This window comes from Geospiza fortis, unplaced genomic scaffold (genome assembly GCF_000277835.1).
Source record: "Geospiza fortis unplaced genomic scaffold, GeoFor_1.0 scaffold281, whole genome shotgun sequence".
Lineage (NCBI taxonomy): Eukaryota > Metazoa > Chordata > Aves > Passeriformes > Thraupidae > Geospiza > Geospiza fortis.
In genome coordinates this window covers 3,150,275-3,169,253 of record NW_005054340.1, presented here as the reverse complement: position 1 = coordinate 3,169,253, position 18,979 = coordinate 3,150,275, and the positions used below count along the sequence as shown (strand labels likewise).

The window sequence follows — 18,979 nt, the reverse complement described above, 5'->3', positions numbered from 1 at the left end:
AAGCACAAAGGGAAGCCCATGGTCAGTCAGGGGCCTGGGACTACCTTGCAGCATGTGGGAGGAAAAGAAGTAAAATTTAGATGGGAATTGACTGCAAGAAAAGCCCTAAGATCCAAAGACATGGAGGATTTGGGAGAAGGTTGAGGAAATGGCACAAGAGGGATTCTTAATGGCAGAGATGCTTGTGCCAATAGTTCACTACAGAGGGATCAGCACAATAAAAGAATGTATTCGAAAGAAGCTGTTGCTGTGATAAGGAATGGACAACTGTGACAAATTGTAAGGGCAATGTCCACAGAGCAGAAACACAGAAGCCCCAGACAGGGGAAAATCACCCTGTTAAAGGACAAGAAGAGATGAAGTTCTAGCCTGAGAGCCCCTGGGTGAGTACAGTCTTACCTACCTTCTTTTGGTTTGGAAATTGGGAGGTGGAGGGTCCCAAGGGGAAAAAAGACAAAAGAAGAAGCAAATTGTTCAAGGTATCAAGGCAATCCTTGATTCATACAAACAAATTTTGGTCTATGTTCCAAACTCTGTAGAGGACAAGAATAAGTGATTTGCCTGCTTGCTGCCTTGCAAAGATTCATGAGGTCCTGGAAACAGCTAGATTGGGTCTGGCACTGAACAGGAGTTAAAACTGTGGAGTTTTGTACCATCAAACTTCTCTCTACCAAGCCTTTCTCATCTGTGGCTTTTTTACTTTTCCATTATCTGAGCTAGTGAAGAATTGTCCATTATGCTGGTCCAGTCCCAAAGCAGTTGCCCAAGAGAAACAGAGGTGAAACAATCTCCAGTATTGCAAAAAACCACACATATTAGCAGACAGCAATGGATTAAATACAAGCACAGGGTTCATCTGTTTTTCCATTCACTCTAGTATTTAATGCTATTAAGGTTATTTTAAATAAAGAGCTTTCACTCACTACTGTAGGGGGATATTTTTTGAAGTAATTCCAGGATATTTTCACTGTGCTTTTTTTTATTTTTTTCACTCTGATGGGAAATCCTCACACACACACACGCACACACACACACACACACACAGACGCACACACACATGTGCGTGCCTCAATTTTAAGAAAACATGTCAATTCTTTTATGTCCTCAAGGACCTGGCAAACAGGAAGATTTTTCAAGCAGAGGAATGGCCAGGCAGCAGCTTTTAGGTTTATGGACACAAAGGCCAGTGACATAAGGCACATACAGTCTGTACACAACTGCCTGCTACTGAATTTTCACAGTAGTTCAGTGACTTGATTACATAAATAGTGGAAATAGAGATCAAACAATTCCCAACACAGCTGATCTATTAATAAAATGAAGTCTTGTTGTGTATGAAAAATCAGGAATTGGCAAAAGATAATCTAGGAATGTTCTGAGCTTAAAAGACAGCAGAAACTCAAATTTAAAGTAACTGGCTCTAGTAAAGTTGGCTAAAAAAAAATATTTCATCTAAAACTTTTTGAAATATGCTCAGCTTCACTGAACACCTGGTATTTAGGATTCTGGCTATACAAAGAGGAGAGGCAATAACTAGGAGAACTTGCTTCTAGCTCACACTTCTCATCTTTACTTTGTTTCAAAGAAATCCTCAGATCATTTTCATTGCTGTCATATCTGAGTTATGATAAACATGTCCAAAAATGGTCAGCTAATTATCTTCAGTGGGTAATTAGGAATACTGACGAACGTGACTTTCTCCACCACTGGTAGATGTCAAGGCTTCTCATTTAGGCATTTGAGTTTGCTTCTTAAGATACTTGGCAAGAACTTCAACACTACATTTACAATTTTTATAAAACCTGCAGAATAGAGCAAAATCTTTTATGTAAAAATGATGTGTTTCAGAGCACTAGACCTTTGGCGCAAGGACCTTCACAGATGATGAATCAAGGCTTCAAAATACCATCTAACCCAGGCATGTCACTGTAACTGAATTCAAATACCTGCTAACCACACTCAGTTACAATCCCCAGCTCACAATGAAGGGATAAAATGAAGCAACAAAAAGGTCAGAGTTAAAGCATCTTCTTTAACAGTTACTTGAATATCTTAACCAGATGGTCTGTAATGATTTGTTGCTTAGCCAAGGCAGTTCAACAAAAAAGTCAGGGTTTCGTTTGCGATCTAGGAAATGAAATTTCAGGTGTCAATGTGTAGCAATCTTCAGAAATAATAACATGATACAGTTTTCCTAGAAGCATGGTAAGGGAATTGTAAATTGCCACCACATTTTGTCAGAGTGAATCCTTAAATAGCACCAGCAAGATACCCTGTGCAGTCTTGAAGTGCTCCACAATTGTTGAGGTAGCAGCCAGTTGAAAAACAAAACATACTCTCATCTTTGCTTTATTCTTGATGTCCATGATATCCTTCTTAAGGCTACTTTATGTGTTGTTCTGTGCAAAAATTGGACTATTTTTCTGAAATAGAAATTCTTTGTAGAGTGAAAAAAGATTTTAATTTTTAACTTTCTTTTAAGATGATGTAAGAAACTTCTGAAGCAGTACAAGTTACATGTACAGTTGAAATGGAAAATAGAAACATTGTTCCAAGAGAAAGAGGAAACGGCCTCAGAATACCAAATGAATTTTCCATGCATTGCTTCATTCGACCAGTTGCATTACCCACACCATACAACATGCACTGCACCTTCTCACCTCCCAAAACTGCACCTATTCTACACAAAAATTAACTCATGTAAAGTTAAGAAATTGCAAGTCCCTGAAAAAAGGTGATTAACGAGTCTTATCAATCACACTCATAGCAGTGCTAAATTTGGAGATCTTGCTCTTAGCTTAAACAGATATTAGTGAGGGATGTGTTTTTGACCTTCAGCATTATTTTTTTTATTTCTCTGCTACAGTACTTCATGGGAGAAATATCTGTACAAAACTTGTACTTGTTAGCTAGGACAACGCACACAAGCCAGTTGTTGAGGCCAACAATACCCCTGAAGCAATGCTTCAGTGCTAGACTGAGGAAATAGCAGAGCAACCCAAATGAACCCAGAATTTCAAGGGAAAGCTCTTTATATCCCTCTAATTGGGTGGACACATCAATCCTTGTTAGAGCACCTCAGTGATTCATTTGTTGTTTACTGAAGCATGTGCTGGAAGAGTCCACTGGCATGCCTTTAAGGGTCACGGAGAAGCCTCTTCCATTGAAATTAAAAATCTAGTTGTCTTTAGCAACATTTTAATAAACAGGATTTCCATTTGACCCACATTAAAAGCTTGCTTTGTTGAGATTTAGAAAGAAAGGTTTGTCCTAGCAAAAGAGCAGAGGGAGCTGGTAATATTCAGATTAGATTTTTGCAGTGATTATGTATTACTAGCACTTGAGTTTCAGATCAAAATTCATATAGCTTCTTCCTTGTCTCAAGAAGTTCTACTCAAAAAGTCACCCTTCCTCCTCTCAGAGGAAGCAGCTCTTATACCTACTGGAGTCTAACAAACAGCTTTTCAATCAGACATGCTAATGCAGGTGAGGAGCTGGAGTGCTTCAAGGCCTCATCAGGCACAGGCTCGCACAAGACTGCCTGCAGCTCCCAGGCACACTGCCTGGCTTCAACACCAGCTACACCAGGTGCTGCTGGCCATGTGGCTACCCAAAGCACAGCGTGGGCTGACTTTTTGTGTGTTTGCAGGGTTGCTTGCATAGTTTCTGCAGATTGCTGAGCCCTGTACTGCCATGCAGCTCTAGCATGTACCCTGGGAGAACTCAAAACCTCTGGTGCATCACAGAGCCATCCCAGCAGCACCAGCAGTGTAGATAAGCAAAAAACAATCACAGGCAGAAGGAGAAGGAAGCAGGTTTTGATGCAGCAGCACAGTTGTGCAGTTTCCCCAGCAGGACCATTGGGTAAGCTCTCAGGCACTGCTCCTCACACCCCAGTGCTGGGAAGCTTCCCCACCAAGAAGCCACATGGCATCACCCAGGGGTGGTCAGGTCAGGAAGTCTTGTGAAAACACAACTTCAAATCAAAACCTGTTTTTTCTCAGTCTGTTCCCCTTGACTACTTGTAGTATTTATATCAGGGATGATATGCTATTTATCTCCATCATCACTGTCATCTCTCTTGTTGCTATTTGGTCATTACTCAGTTTTTTAAGACTGAAGAGGGTCTGTTAGATTTTACAAGCATTTCTGAAAAGCTGTGCATGCAAAAAAAAAGTTTTATAATGAAAGATAAAGCTGGTATGACTACCACTGATTTTTGATATGTTGCTTTTATTCAATTGCAAAGAATGAAACAAGAACACGCTCCAGGCAAAGCAATACTGAAACTGGTACTGAAGCATGCAGTTGGAAGGCAGAACTACAGGGCACAGAGAAGCATAACATACTGGTGTCCATGCTACTGGAAGCAGTGGGGCAAAATACATGTGAAATTCTATAGGAGGTGGTTAAAATGGTCAGAAGGATAAAATTAGTTCCCACAGAGCTTCCTCATGAATGTGGCTTATGGTGCTGCTGTGAACAGAGCCAACTCCTGCACTTCTAAAGCTACCAAATGCATGATGGACAGACTCCCACTTTTATGGCTGCAATATAAACAAGCAGAAAGCTGCAGAACTGATGGATGAGGCTGGTCCAACTATTCTCCACTTCCAGACAAAATCAGAAAATGCATTTACTTGCAGTCTGCTTCTCAAAAAACCCATCAATAGGCCTTTCTTTTTACTGCCTTGCCTCAGGACACGGTGGAAAAGACTTCTCCCGGAGTTTTGGTAGGCAGGAAGTGTCCAATGAGTTACTGCATGAAAAGACAATATGATTGCTGGGCTCACCTCATAAAACACAGCTTTACACAAGAATAGCACACTTACCTTGCTGTCCTGACAAACTGTTAGCTAACAGGGCTAAGTTCCCCTCCCTTGAGCAAGTGGTACCGTTTTCCTGCAGCCAAATGGCTGACACAGTTAGACATAAATACAAAACCCCTGTACAAAATGAAGTGCAGATTTACAGCTGTTTTATAAATATGCTAAGTGAGAAGTCATAAATTATGCTCAGCAGCTTTCCACAGGATAAGACATTTCAGAAAAAGTGCTAAGTTCCTGTTTACGATAAAAAGGATTTCTTAAACCAGCACTGATGTAGCAATTTGTTATGTGCAACATGTTTTGATTGCTGTTGTACTGAACTAGTTCTATCAAGGAGTACAGCCTGTAGTCTGAACGATCTGTTTTGTAGTGGGAATCAAGAATTACAGACGAAACCATCAAGCTAAAATAACCTTTATCTTTTGAAACAAACTATAAGTGATTCTTGTATTAAACAAAAAACTGAAACAAAAACCCCACAACTCCTTTGAAGAGATCATAAATATGTATTAGTAATTAAAATATAGGCCCCTTGAATAAAACTGATGGAAATCCCCCCAAACTCCCTCCAACCAGCATTAAGCAAACACTAAAAACTTGAAAGTCTGAACCCAAGTTTCCAGTTCAACATAACAGTTTTATAATAACAACCCACTCACTATTTTAATTATTCAAATCAAAAGACAACATAAAATAAGAATTTAGTGAGCCTTGTGCAACTCTACTGCAATGCCAAGATCACAATATCCCTTGAACAAGCTGGCTCCTGGCCAAGACACCAAAGTGTGGAATGGTCAGAGGCATCCCTTTACTCACCATACCAGTTTACTCACACCTGAGATTTACACATCAATCTTCACTCAGATGTAAACAAAAGGATTGCATGATAAACCATAAGGGTTATTGCTTGCTTTGACAGGAAACTACTTTAAAAGACCAAAAAGAAAAAGAAAAAAAAAAGAAAAGAAAAAAAAGCAAGCTTAATATTTGAGTCAGTCCTCATTTACACAAAATAGTGGATGTCAGAGATGCAGACAGTCATTAGAGGTCACAGTGTGAGTTAACTCAGTTCTGATTTCCCATACTGGAACTCCCTTGCAAGACATGCAGGGGTCTTTGGGCACATTTAGCCCTTCATGACTGAAGTAATTCACTTACTATATTTTAAAACAAATGCATTTTATTGGAAGACTTCTCAATTGGGTTTAAAGTACAATTATTTTTTAAATTTTATAATGTGATGTTTCCATGTTCTAGTCATAAGATGAATCAACTTACAAATGTGGGTTTCGATGAAAAGCATGCTTAGATTAATAATACTAAAAATCTTTAGAATATTGCAATGAAGGTGTATCTTGGTGATACAGCTAAGCCAAATGAAATAGTTTGCTGTCAAGTGGGACAGCCACTGCCAGCTCCTGTTCCCTTGTAGCTGGTCTGGCTCTTAGCTGAGCCTTGTGTGAGGTGATTCAGTTCACTGAGCTGTGAGGAAAGGAGCCCAGCCAGAAGAAAAACAAAACAAACACGGGAGAGCATGAAGCCAGCACAACCCATGGAGCTGCTAGTTCAGGTCAGCTGTCATACCTGCACCCTTGGGGTGGAAGTATCTACCACACATCAGTATCTACCTAATATCTAAATGGGATTAGTTCTCAAACAAGAAAAAAATCACAGACATTGTAATGTAAATTTTAAATGTTCGCATTATGTTTTTGTCTTTAATGTTAAGTAATGGGACCAGCTCTGTGGGTAAGATTCATACCAGGCACTTAATTTGCAGTTGGGGACTTGAACATCTTCCCAGTAACTCCTACAAATAAAATACTGCAAAACAGCATAAGGAGTACATATTTAATTATGAATTCAAACAAAGACATTTTCTTTATATTAGAACTACATGGTAAAAACCTGTTACAGTCTCCCAAAAGACTGAAATTTGTGGCATTTTTATATAAGCTTTCACAGTCTAACAGACGAAAATTTAGCTGCCCCTTGCTTAAAGTGGGTCACTTTTTCTATAAAAGAGCAAGTTTCAATTCTCCCCTGCCAATTTTAGGCTTGAATCTGAGCTTTCAACACCTTGGTGAGGGCTCAGACCAGAGACATTCTCTTGCCAGTTGGTACTTTGTACAGCACAGAGCAGACAGCTCTATCAGTAGAGGCTGAGCCTGACCCAAGCAAAACAAGATAATATTCTGCTGAATATGTTTTATAGAAGACAAAACTAATAGCCCAGCAGAAGTCAGCCAGAGCAAGGATTTGCATCCTGACTGTCCATGTTATATATGTCTTTCATTAATTAACACTAATTAGTCCATAGGCTTTGTGTCATATTGCATGGTTTAGGTCTTAAACCTAGGAACTCTTATGAATGGTACTCTTTATTAAGTGGCTAATTACCTTACAGTAGAAAATGGAACTGTTATTACAATCACAGAATGGTTTGAGTCAGAGGAGACCTTAGAGATGATCTGGTTCCAAATCCCCTGCCACGGGCAAGGACATCTTCTACCAGACCAAGGGCTGGGACGTGCACAGCTTCTCTGGGCAACCTGTTCCAGTGCCTCACCTCCCTCACAACAAAGAATTTCTTCCTAATATCTAATCTAAATCTACCCTTTTAGTTTAAAGCCATTCCCCCTTGTCCTATCCCCACATTTCCTGGTAAAAAGTCCCTCTCCTGCTTTCTCATAGACCACTTCAGGTACAAAAAGGCTGCTCTAAGGTCTCCCTGTAGCTTTCTCTTCTCCAGCCTGAACAACGCCAACTTTCTCAGCTTGTCCTCATAGCAGAGGATGTTGCAGATAGTAGTCTCAAAAACATAGTCTAGTCCTGAAATACAAATCTGAGTGCTGATTTTAAAATTCATGGGTTTTTTTCCCTTGGCCTGTCTGTTCAGTAGAAAAGGTTTCTGTAAAAGTGACTAATTTTGTCAACCATATCTGACTGATATCTGTGAGATATTTCTCTATGACAAATCAGACCAGCTCTGAGTTTAAGCACCAACATGAACATAATACTTAAATTTATTAAAACTGCTTTCTAGGATTTATCAGCCTGTAAATGAAGCTCCAACATGTCATTTTAGCCCTTCATCTTGCTTACCTTTTGTTTGCCTGGCAGAGCTCCATAAGGCAGCTGATGAAACAGGCTTGGTTTGATTACTTGTGAACAGTTTTAACAAAACCAGATTAACCATCAAAACACAGCTGAAGGCAGCTCTGATTCAGGGTGCTGACTCAAACCCAGGACAAGTAGTGAAATCCCCACAACCACCCTAACCCACAGCCCTCATTCAACAGCTCCCACACAGAGATCTCCCACAGAGAACAGGGCACTGCCTGTGTCTACACTACTACACACTCCCTACCTACTGTAGTACATGCTACTGCATAGTAGCACACACTTGCAGAACCCAGTTTATCCAGGGCACACTCCTTTTCCTCACTGCCATAATTACTAGGTGAGCTCTTTCTCATGTACAGGCCCATGAACTAGAAAAAAAACCCCATTCCATTTTGCAGTACTTTGTGTCAGTTTATATTGAGCTTATTAATGTTAATAAGACCTAATGCCAGGGATTTTTTTTCCAACCAAAAGAATTCTAACCTAAGGCATATTGTTTTCTGACCTATCTTCTTAACATGAAAACTTCACTGCTGCACACACTTACCTTGCACAGATTGAAAAGATAATGCTTCTTCCTCTTCAGGCAGTAGAAAACTCGCCTTCAACATCGATACTATTCAAATTAACCTACCACTGTTTCTCAAAGGAAGCAAGGAGAAAGACAGGCAGAAAAGCAGACAGATGATAGAATGCTGGGATTTAATGTTCAGGTAAATGCTTTTGTATTATGATTGCAAACACAAGCATTTTATATTTTATATATATATATGTATATATAAACATCAATCCCAATCAGTGCTGCCCACTCAACCATCCAAATTACAGTGAAATTCTAGTGGCTCACAGCTCTGACTTTACTAGTGCAACTCAATTAGATTCAAATCTGATACTCACTGATCAACATGAATAAAACCAGAATTAAGCCCACCACTCTAGTTCTGCTCCTAAACATGCCTCCCTCTTGGAAAGGTTCACTTTAAAAAGTGCCAACACACTGCTGTGCACAACTTGACATCCATAGGTTGCTGAATAATCTAACAATTAGCAGCTAAACGAAGGTGAGCATTCCCTTATCTCTAATAATACCAAGACATGGGCAACTAGCCAAGAAGCTGGTACATTAAACAGAAAAACACAGGCAAAATCTGCAAGTGCTTCTTGAGAGCACACTATTTCCAGTAAGCACATGTGGGAACTAAATTCCTCTTAGGTTGCCCACTGGTAGGAAAAGATTGAGTGTTTGATTGATTGATTGATTGATTGACTGATTGATTTCAAACACATAGTCCAAAGTAGCAGGGACATAGCCCCTGGCATTGAGCCAGGAACTTCAACAGCAGCTGCCCACCTGCATGCAAAAGATGAACTGCACAAAGATATTTGTCCAGCTAAATATTATGTTTATTCAAAAGCATTTATGAATACACCAAGGATTTCTTTAGAAATTATATCACTTTCCAAGCTACAGTTATTATACCATTAAGTTTCAGTCACCATGTGTTGAAAGCATGTGAATAGCCTTCTCCACTCATCTGTGGAACAACCCAGCAAAGGTTTCTGCAGCCTACAGACTAAGTAACAAAAGACATCCTAGTGTCATATCAATCAGAACTATGCAACTGTCCTCAGATGCAGTCACAAAATTTCATTCTGGGCTTGAAGAGTAAGTTTTTCAAACATAGACATATGATTACTTATCACTGTCTTGAAATAAAACTTATGATCTGAAAAGCCTCAATCATATTTGTAAGCTTTACTCGCCTTCTTGCACATCAGCCCCATTTTGAAGAATAGCCTCAAACTTACAGTCCATTTAAAGAATTCTCTCAAGAGTACTATGAGAAATCTTCATTTAACAACCTATGCTGTTCATCATCAATAAACTAAACAGCCTCTTCCCAGCTCCAGAAAAGCCTTATTTGTGTATTTATTTACAGCATATACCATGTCCATAAAACATCTCAGCAGAGGGTTCATCTTTGGATCTCAATATTAACAGAGCTCAGACACACTGCCCATAAATCAGTACACTTGGGAAGGATTTTGTTTCAACTGAACTAATTTCTCTTCATTCAAGAACTAGCTCATTCCAAAGGTTCCCCATGTCCCTGATCACACAAACCACAAGACTGAAAGATACCTCAAGAGAAGTCAAGATATTTCCTCTCCTTGCCCCAAGGCAGAATGAGCCATATTTTAGTAATCTCTCAGTGGTTATTTCTTACCTAGTCTTAAAATAATCATTTGCTTCTTTACACTGCACAAAACCAAAGTGTTCATTTCTCTCTTTCATAGGTCCTATTTGATCACACTGTTTACATGTGCATCCACTTGAACAGTACCTCTCTTTTATGTGGCATATGACCCATGCAAGTAATATCTTTAAATGTTCAAAGCACAATATAAAAAAGGAAATTCTTCGATGCCCATTTTAAGACAGCTAAAAGGCAATTTATTCTATTCTAGTTCTAAACACTTAACGCAACTAAGGAATGGACCTCTGTTATCCTTGTTTTCCCTTTCTCGTCAACAAAATCTTCTTCATGACAATACTGACCATATAGTCTCAACAACTACCACATACTGTCTTTATTAGAAATTATTCCACAGACAAGGAATTTTTACTATGATTTATTCATTAAAACTTATTTAAATAATTTTAACTCGGCTTACTGATCATCTGTCATTTGTTAAAGAGCAAAGAGCAATTATTTTCCTCATGCAGTCCAAAGTCGTCTACATGAACAGTGGAAATCCCATTTCTTGTGTAGAACTCAGTTACCTGCTAGTCCTCAGTGACAGAAGACAGAAAGATGACTCCTTGTCTCCATGAAAGGCTTTAATGTGATTGTAAGCTGAGAGGTGTATTGCTAAGATAAAAAAAAAATATTCCACTGGGTTAGTTAAGACAAACTCTCTGTATTTTTTATTTCATATGAAGGTATTCCTGGCTGTGACTCTGTAACTTTGAAATACAGTCTCTTAGGAACCGTGAGCAGATTTAACCACAAATAGCTAAATGTGCCTAGATACATGAAGTCATATTTAACTATCTCCCTAACTAACTAGATCAGGGGACCAGAATCATATGGCTAGATAAAAGATAAGGATAAAACAGGCATTTGTAATAATTAAGTCACCTCTTTGGTCTTCTTTCCAGAGCAGGGAGTCAAAGAACATCACTAGTGAGCAGTCGATGACTGGCACTTCCCACCATGGATGCAGTCTCACCAAAGCCACCTTTTTTGCAAGAGAGCCCAGAAGGCTCCCTTGGACAGTCTGATTTTCTTTGTTTGCTTTGAGAAGACCAGAGGACCTCCTTCCCAGGAGGAATCCCTGAGGCTGCTCAAAGGTGAGGTTTCCAGAGTCAGCAGGGTAAGACAGACAAGAGATTCAAGCCAGGAACTTGAAGCTTAGAAAAAAAACACAAAATGCTGAGGACCAGGTAGCAGACCCACAGTCAAATTTTAAGGGTGTCAAAAAGAAAGTTTGGGACTAGGGAGGACTCCAGATTTTTGTTCCAATGCACAAAACTTCTGCGTACTTGAAACAAGTATTAGTATTCAAAACTTGAAAGGGCTTGTGGGCAGAGATCAGGCTGTGGATAAACCTTATATTTATCTATTATTTCGGCTCTAACAACACTGTAAGAGTTTTCTCTGTGGACGGAGTCAATTAACTGAGATGACTAGCTGTAATTCTAATGCAAAGAATGTCCTTTGAGAGGGTTTCTTGGGAGCACAATCTACAGCAGATGATCTAAATACCCTTCAATTCCCTGGCCCCCTGCTTGGGGACCCTCCAGAGAGACCAAAGGCTGTTTTGTGTCTTCACCCTGTAGCTACAAACTTGTCCTTCAGAATAAAAGACATATATATCTGTCATCATGAACTCACTTGGCCTGAACACAGTCCTCACCTTGACGGCATCATACTCAATGCCCACAGCAATCACGTTGTCATCTCCATCATTTATAGATGTTATGTTTTATTTAGACGCAATTAAAATCTAGAGCAATTAGAAGTGGATCCAAATAATGGCTCTCTATAAAAGAAACCCAGGCCAGTATGACTGTGACAGCTACTGGCCTCTGTGCAATATGCAACCCAGCACAGCCACAGCTTGACAGACAAGCTTTGTCTTTTATAATAGCAAATCTTTCCCCTAAAACTGTTCTGGATGGTTTTTCAACTCACTAATGCAGTCTAATTATGAGCTTGCAGCAATTTAATTGTCTACAGGATCAAACAAATCTAGTTCTTCTTGAAAATAAGACACAATTCAAGCTATCACAGAAGGGTTGGGTTTGCTGATGGAATTTTTTTTTCATTTAGTCAAGAGCCACTTTTGTTTAAAACTAAAACAATGTGTAAAAAGGAAAAATTCTCCCCCCTTTCACTCAGCAGAGGAAATCACATTAATATTTCTTCAGCTGGTAAGAAGTTTAAAACTGTTGAATGTTTTCAGCTGGCAGAGCTCCAAGTTTTCCATATTGTTACAGGATTTGCATGAAACTTTGTTTAAGACCAAGTTCTCATGTTGATATGATCTCACTTTAGTGAACATCTAGATTTGGGAGCCATATGCATGCAAACCGTTGGGGTTTGATAGCATGAGTTATAGAGTTTAAAATTAAAGTTTTACAAGAAGTGATTCTGGACTCTCATTACATATGAATGCCAGCACACAATTAAGCTGATGGCATAGATCTTCCTGTGCTCTGCATGTCTGCTTATGCACACACTGCCTCTCACTGTGTGATTATCAAGGTGTTCCCTGAAATAGGCTTAGTTAGTTCATGGCTGAAAATATGGACTTCTAGAAAGGATAAGCAAGGGAAATGGCTACATAGCCACCATCATAATTTCATTTAAATACAGATAAGTGAGCTACAGTAATATGGCAAGGAAGGGCACAAAGCCAAAGCTACATGAAAAATTACTGTGAAGACAACAAAACTTTTTTTTTAATGGGATACATTTACAAATATGGACAGAGAAAATACAGTATATCCCAACAGGTTAGAATGCAATTTCTAAGAAGAAGCATTTAAAATAGCTTCTTCAGTCAGGAGAAGATGTGCCAAAGAACTTGTTTTTTAAGTAGAAAGGAAATAAAAGCTGCTGAGATAATTATTTCTATCCTTAGTCTGTAAATTTACTGTCATTGTTCCACAGAAAACTCCTGGACAGACATTTTTTTCTGAACCACAAATCTGTCAGTGCAGAATTTCCTTCATTCTCTATCACCTCTGTGTTTCAGATGGTGAGGCACTCGGATGTTCCTCACAGGGTCAATGGCTGTGGGAGAGCATGCAATGCCAACTCATTTCCCTCAACACCATACTCCATATATCAACTACGACTCAGAACACACATGGCAAGTATTTAAAGACACAATATTTATCCTGCTTCCAGCATTTGTCATCTGTTAGCTGATATGTTTGTGCTTCTCCGTAACGTCTTGGTAACAGTGACGTTCCAAGACGTGTTTGCAAAAACACCTGTAGGTGATTTGCAGTTCAGTTTGAACCCTTGGTAACAGAAGGTACCTCAGCACTGAAGGCCACTTTCATGCACTGTGGCCCACTGGATTGTCAGTACAGTGTGCTGTTCAGTCGGGAAGGAGACACCATAAGGAGTGCCACATTCCTATTGCTAGCAGCACCACTAATTTCTTCATGAATCTGTCAGTCACTGACTCATCCACAGAAGAGGATGACAGCTGAACTTCCAGTGACCTAATAATCATTCTAGTGCTTACAAAATTATACTGTAATATTAGTTTTCTTGAGCTCTGTTGAGGCTTCTACTCACTATTACACGAACAGGAAAAGAGTGCACCCCAGTGCACTATCATATTTCAGTGCACATGGCAGCTCTTACTTAGCTTGGCTCTAAAACTATTATTCATTAAGGTAATGTCATCTGTTCAAGGCAACTGGATTGAAAGGATGGGCCACTATGCAGAAAGCTGAATTTTCCCCTAGATAGCACTAGGGAAACTAGCACTGAATAAATCATTAAAATGCACAATACTGGTGGAACATCAGATGGCTACAAGCAGCTAAAAAGTTTCTGCTGGTACCTCTTCACTGGAGGATGTTTTTTTTCCCAGATGAAGATCTCCGAGGGTAGGAAACGAGAAAAGGGAACAGCATACAGAAGAAGAGAATGGATAAATTCCTCTTACTAAAATTCTCGCCTGTGAGTAATACCAGATCCTTCAGAAAAAAAGATATCCTCAAGGACAACTTGTCACTCTCCTTGAACTCTCACATCCTACATGCATCATTCTAAGGCTATCAGAAAGCTCTCAGCTATGATTGCTGGAGTTACATAGAGCATGTGTGGACTGCAAACAAGGAAAGGGCTCCTAGTGAAAGCTCCAAGTGAAATGAAGTTGCAAACCAACAGTCCTCTCCTACATCTCAAGCAAAGTCTGGAATGGAAGAGCCTGGAAAATCTGGCCTGATTTTGAATTTTATCCTCTGGAGAACTTCTGTCTCCCTTGCTTTGCAAGGCCTGTAGATCTGAAAATAAAAGCAAGGGCCAACACACATCAATCACCCTCTCTTCAGTGACACCAGCTATTTCCAGTGCAGAATAAGCATTCACTGGTGCAGGGTGGGCTGAGTGATGCTGCTGGAGGAAAATGAGCCCCACTCTCTCAGCACATCTAGTTAGGAAACATTGGTTAGAGCAGCTAGCACATCTTCCCTATTTGCTGAAGCTTTTCTGGTGACAGCAAGAAACCCATAAGGATTGTTTTCACCACCTCAGATCTCACTGAATTTGCCTCCTCCCACCAGATCTGCACAGTTAGTAGCAAAATCAATCATGCACTTACCAGCACTGGCCAAAGTACAGCAACTTTGCGTTACTGGAAACTTTGTGTATGAAAGGGAAACCTAGAAATAATCTGAACACCTCATCCAGTGGTGACAGGTTTCACCCTGTCCTTTTCCAGACTCTTAATTTTATACCACCTCTACCCTGTTTTTGTTTTTGTTTTCGTTCTCTGCTAATGACGCACTTCACTGCCTTGAGGAAGGATGATTACAGGAAGCTGATGTAGCAATTCTCTGGCTCCAGACTATCTCAGACAAGCACATACCAAAGCATTTCTCATGGTGTAACTCTTCCATGTTGATTATGTTTGCAATTGGGTTTTCACTGTTTTATACATCTTGATTTGTGCATGTTTGGCATGTGTTTTTCTAAGGTAGGAAGATGAGAGAAACTTGCATCAATTCTACCATTGTTGATCCATTCTTTGTTTTGTCTTTGTTTAATTTCTTCTCCATAGTTCAGCAATCATCTTAAATTTGACTAGCAGATGCACATCTACAGGATCCCACTACGTGAGCATCTATTTCATCCCAAAATAGTTCATCATATCAAGATGTAATTTTGAATATAAGCCCCTCCATCCCCAATCAATCACACAAGGAAAACAGTAACAGCAGAAAATAAGTTCAAAAACTATAACCAGGCTCTGTCCCTCTGTAGGGGTTATGTTCTGCATCCCACTGAGTATTTAAAGACTATTGAAACAGGAGATAGCCAGCAGCCCCCTGATTTCCCTGCTTGTACAGAACGATCTTCCATTTGCCACACAATGTGGCATAGATTTCTATCATTAAAATTAATTCTTGGGAAACTGTCATTATAGCTACTAGGCTTTTCCCTGAAGGAAAAGATTAGGCTCCAACAGTGCATTCATATCCTCTTCACGCCAAGGCATCAGTAGTATTACAATCACCATCATGACATCATCCATCAAGGCTGGTAGCTAAGGCCCAGCATTATTATACATTCAGTGTTGTATCCTCTGTAAGGACAGTAAGTCTCTAATCAAAATGAAGATCCTGCCATCAGTCCTATAGTTTACATGAAGTACCAGGTCATGCTGCTCTGAACAACTGCTAAGGCAGTGTACACAAAATAAAATCTTTTGAAAAGACATTCAAATTCCTAAAGGGTAAAAAAAAAAATCCCTGAATCAGCAGATTATAATCATATGTGCACCACTTAGCAGGCTAAAATCTAAACTATGCAACATGTGACTGAAAAGCATGTGGCTTTCCCAACACTATTGCACTGGTGGGGTACTTGGCAGTATACACCCAACAAGTCAGGCAACTATACAGACTGCTTCATTCCTATTCTGCAGAAGACAATACCAAACACATCAAAAGAGAACAGACTATTATTTATATCCTAAGACACAAGTTTTTTATTAATAAAACTGTTTCCTCAGAGTTAAATTCCATTAACTGTACTTAAGACAGGATTACTACACATCTTGCTCCCAGGCAAAACCTGACCATTCCACATGTGTTACAAATCAGTATCTCTGTACATTTATTGGTGTGCAGACGAAAGCCAAAGATTTCTTTTCAGATTCTGGCAAGTCAGGAATCTTTCATGTTTGAGGAATCACATTGCTATCAATTTATTTCTATTTTAAACTTATGAATTTTCATACCAAATAACCAGTAGATACCTTTTTATATTAATCACCTTTCTCCATCTTGAAGCAAAAAGCTTAGGTGGCATCACTTTTAGGGAAGAGAACTGTGAGATACAAGATATTGCAAGGAAGACTTTAAAGTCCTTTCCATTCTGCATAAGATTTCCCCCCTTCTTCCCCCTGCATATTTTTTTAATCTCGAAAGCATTTCCTACTAATGCATGAAACCCCCATTATGCTGCATATGGTTTCTATTATCAAGTCTATAATGCTTTCAGGAATTTCTTTGATTTTTCTGGTTGTTACCTCATTCTTTTCATTCCTGATTGACACAGAAGCAGCAACCCAAGTCATTCCTAAGTATCTTTCTTTAGTTATAAATCAGTCTCCACACTTCTGTAGCGTTCCTCAAAATGGCTTGCCTTTACTACCCTCGTATGAATAAAGAAAAGGCCTTGAATTTCGGCTGATTATTATACTCTTCATTATGTATTTGAAGATCATCCAGTTTTCTTATTTGAAGAGCTAGATTTTACCCATTAAACTTACATTGCACCCATGGACACTACACTTACACCTACGCACCTAAATCAAGACCTGGGATTTGTGCACAAATGCGTACAAAAAAACTGCAGAATACTCTTCATAGAGATGGGACCAAAAAAAAAGGAGGAAAAAAACCAAACAAAAGCCCTCCAAAATTCTTGTTTTCAAAATTAGTAAATTAGTGCAAGATCAGCTTTCCATGGCAGATTTCCAAATAATTACTAACTCAATGGTAGCTGAGTGTCTAAAAATGTAACCACAGAGAACTCACCCAAGATTTCATGGGAAGGCCTGTTTCTACCCTGCAACCAGCATTTTTTTTCCTACCCTGCTCAGTGTGTGCCACTGGGCCATGGGTGGGTGCTGGCACGAGGGAAGAATTCACCATTGTTCAGATGGAAGCCGTCGTGTACGCAGGAGGTTCTGCTGAAGGACTTCATGGTTCACTGCATGGGCCAAAGCTACCAGTGGAACACAGCACAAACAGAAGCAGCTTCACTTAGAAAATACAATTTATTCCACAGACTTGATTTTGAAAGATCAAAACACAAATACTTGAGGACTGGAGACAGCTCTAGACATGGCTCAGAAGTTATGGAGGTTGCACACTCTGTAGTCTTAGGGTAAGGGTATGCACCAAAGGTATTCCTCTTGCTGAAATAAATCAACCTTGTGTCACCACGTTGCTTTAGAGGGTGTTGCATCTCAAACGCAATGATGTATGGAAGAGGGCGTGGGGGGAGAAAAAAATTTCACCTGATCATTGCTTCAGGCAATAACTTGAACAGTGATTTTACCATTTTCACCCATTTAATGTTGATTTTAACTGGATATGATGCACTCAGATGTTGAAATTAACAGAAAAAAACTGCTGCATGATTGCATTTTGGCAGCTACGTACAATTTCCCTGTATTACACAATCAGCTATTCCACACATGAAGCATACAAGAATAGACAGAGCCACTACAAATTTCCCAACATTTTGTGTTTATTCTGTCCACAGATCCGAGTTGGTGCTCCCTGGCTAAACTGAAACAGCCGGACAAAAAGAAAATACCCACTGCACACAATCCACTAGCAAGGGAGATCACAAAACAAAGCTTCTCCCTCAAATGAAGTTCGGGGAGACAATGAGTAGACAGCAAGTGCAAAAACCTTCCACCATGTCCTTGCTTCTTCTTATTCCCTCATCCCTAAAGGTTGCCCAGAATTCTCAGAAACACCCTGAATACAAAAGGATTGTGTGGGACAAGGTATCTCCCCTGAGAGAGCAGTAGCAGCAGATGCTGCATCTTCCTTCAGTATGGCACTCCCACCCCAGACTCTCTCTGGCTCAATGGAGAACATCTACGCAGGAAAAAAACCCTCAGTGTTTGAAGCCTGGCCACCAGTTTAGGTGGTGCCTAGCAAGCATCTGGCAAGCAGAGAGGGAACATTTTAACATTTTTTAGGGCTCTGATGGCTTCTTCAGAAGAGATCTTAATTGGAAACACTGGAAATATCAAGTAATTGCTATGCAAGGGGCCTTGGGGTGTATGTTTTCTAGTGAATGTTCATCACCCTCGAGGGGAAGCAATAAAATCCACTGCCATCGCCTGTTTAGCAGCCCACCGGCAATATTCTTTTGTCAGTTTTAACTCCAGCCTGACTAACACACCAGTTGTCTTCTGCTCAGAAACTGTCATTAGCTTGCAAAATCATACACTTCAAACAGGCTTAAGCATGCTCCCTCTAAGAAGAGATATATATGCGAATTTTGGACAAGAGCTGGGAAAGAAGAGTGGTGAAGAAGGAACAGGCACCGATGCCAGCATCGAGACGCAACAATTCGAACAAAAGAGATCTCAAGATGTCGCACTAACACGCACGCACACAATCTTCCTCTCGATAGATTGCTTCCCCTCGGCAGAGGGAGATGCGATGCTCCAGGAGAGCGCCCGCCCGGGCACGCAGAGCACGCGTGTGCCTCCCAGACGGACGGAGCCGGGCAGGGCGCGCG

At 40.0% G+C, this 18,979-nt stretch overlaps 1 protein-coding gene across 1 annotated transcript in view; it reads right to left on the bottom strand.

Annotated features, from left to right (window-relative positions):
* The window catches only part of BASP1 (brain abundant membrane attached signal protein 1), a 50,422-nt gene that overhangs the window by 29,462 nt on the left and 1,981 nt on the right, over window positions 1–18,979 (bottom strand). The window lies entirely within an intron of this gene.